This window comes from Rutidosis leptorrhynchoides, chromosome 4 (assembly GCF_046630445.1).
Source record: "Rutidosis leptorrhynchoides isolate AG116_Rl617_1_P2 chromosome 4, CSIRO_AGI_Rlap_v1, whole genome shotgun sequence".
In the NCBI taxonomy this organism is placed as follows: Eukaryota; Viridiplantae; Streptophyta; class Magnoliopsida; order Asterales; family Asteraceae; genus Rutidosis; species Rutidosis leptorrhynchoides.
The window spans coordinates 534,927,602-534,929,981 of record NC_092336.1 but is presented as its reverse complement, the minus strand read 5'-3'; the positions used below and the strand labels follow the sequence as shown (position 1 = coordinate 534,929,981).

Sequence of the window (2,380 nt, the reverse complement as noted above, 5' to 3'; positions counted from 1 at the left end):
GCTATAAATCAAACGATGGATGCTTTGATGAAGGCAACAAGGACAGGACAAGGCCACACAATTATTCAACCTACGATGACTGATGGTTTTGAAATAAAGGGGCAATTTCTCCACATGGTGACTAATACATGCCAATTCGGTGGAGCCCCAAATGAGGATGCTAACGAGCATCTTCGTAAGTTTGTAAGCATTTGCAAGCTTTTCAAAATCAAAGATGTCTCCGATGAAGTTGCATGTTTAAAAATCTTTCCATGGTCCCTAAAGGATGATGCAAGAGATTGGCTAGACTCATTACCGGAAGGTTATATTGAAGATTGGAATGACATGATGGACAAATTTTTGTCAGAATTCTTCCCTGCTTCGAAAGCAGCAAAACTGCAAAGTGATATAAATCATTTCAAGCAAAAGTCTAACGAGACACTTTATGAAGCTTGGACCCGATTTAATAAAATGCTTAAGGTATGTCCTCAACACGGGTTGAATACATTCCAAAAGGTCCAAATATTCTACAAAGGAGTCAATGTGGCTACCTGAAAGGATATAGATGTTGCAGCAGGAGGATCAATCATGAAAAAAACGCCCGAAGATGCTCACACAATAATTGCCGATATAGCAGCCCATTCTCACAATTGGCATCAAGAGATGGAATTCTCTAGATCGTCAACAATTCTAATGTCGAAAGCAACGATGAAATCGCTGCATTAAAAGTTCAATTGGCAAATCAACCAAGGCAAATTGAGAAGGTAACCAAAGAAATGCACGCTATCAGGGTAGGTGTGAATTGTGCCAAGGTCCCCATCTCACTCGAGATTGCGACCAAACAACAATGGAAGAGCAAGCAAATTTCTTAGGTTACTTGCATAAAGGTGAAATGAATTTTGATGACTTTCCGGCGGTTGATGCAATGAACCGGAAGTACCCTCCTGTCAACAGTTATCAAATAGGGGGACCTTCAAGTTCAAACAACAATTACCACGGAGGAAATTCATGTTACCAAAATAACCGGAATTTTCCAAATCAAAATCAAAGAAATGCACCACCTGGTTACAATCACATAAACAATCGTAATCAACCTCCACGAAATTACCAAAATAATTTTCAACACAATCAACCACAACCACAACCACAAGCACATGTAAAACTACAACCCGAGAAGAAATCCGGTTTAGAAGATCTTTTGAGAGATTTTATGGTTAAACATGAGCAAAATGCGGAACTTCAAACTCAGCAAATTCAAAATCAACAAGCTACGATTCAGAATTTAGAAAGGGATGTTGGAAGGATCTCACAGTTACTAGCAGAGAGACCACCTGGTGCTCTCCCCTCAAATACTCAAGTGAATCCCAGTAACAATCAAACAAGGAATGAGCATGTAAATGCTATAACTACTAGAAGTGGTTTAACCACTAACCCGGAGATTCCAAAGTCCTCGGAAGTTCCTTTATCTCCTTCTGTTTTGCAGGTACCTATTGATGTAGATGAGCATGTTGAAAAAGAACAAGAGAAAAATGATCCACCAGAGGTCATATCGAAGAAAAGTGAAGAACCACCAGTGAAGGTGTACAAGGCACCTATTCCATACCTAAAAGCATTGAAGAAAGACAGACTCGCGAGCCAATATCAGAAATTTGCGGATATGATCAAGCAAATCAGCATTAACATGCCACTCGCGGAGGTTCTTAAGGGTATGCCCCATTACGGGAAGTTTTTAAAATATCTCATATCCTCGAAGGGTAAATACCACGATGTTTCTGCCACATTCCTCCATGAGGAGTGTTCGGCCATCTTGAAAAAGCAAAATGTACCTCCAAAATTGAGAGATCTGGGTAGTTTTATCATCCCATGTATGATGGGTGATTCGGGATGCACTAGCCGACCTAGGTGCAAGTGTTAACCTAATGCCTTACTCGTTATATTTGAAACTTGACTTAGGAGACTTGAAACCAACCCGGATGGGTATTCGATTAGCAAATCAATCATTTGATACTCCCATAGGTATAGCTGAGGATATTCTTGTAAAAGTTGGCTCACTTATCTTTCCCATCGACTTTGTTATTCTAGAAATGCAAGAGGACACAAAAGTTCCTATCATTTTAGGACGATCTTTCCTTAACAACGCAGATGCTATCATTAATGTCCAAAAAGAATAATTAAGTCTAGGTGTGGGAAACGAGAGAATAATTTGTCATATTGACAAAGCCATGAAAAGACCCACTTCCACCGATGACTCTTGTTTTCAAATTGATGTTATAAATCTTTGTGTTGAGGATGAATTGCAGGAGCTACTTGAAATTGATACATCGGGGTTTGCCCCTGTAAGTGAAAGTGATTATTTCAATATTGATGAAGCTTTTGATGAGTTGATGAAAGTGGTCACGGA

General features: G+C 39.5%; 1 non-coding gene across 1 annotated transcript; it reads right to left on the bottom strand.

Annotated features, from left to right (window-relative positions):
- Nucleotides 1-372: 372 nt before the first annotated feature.
- LOC139846098 (small nucleolar RNA R71) lies at nucleotides 373-479 on the bottom strand. Its single transcript, XR_011758842.1, has one exon. It is a non-coding gene; the product is annotated as a small nucleolar RNA R71 (small nucleolar RNA).
- Between the last annotated feature and the right edge of the window lie 1,901 nt (nucleotides 480-2,380).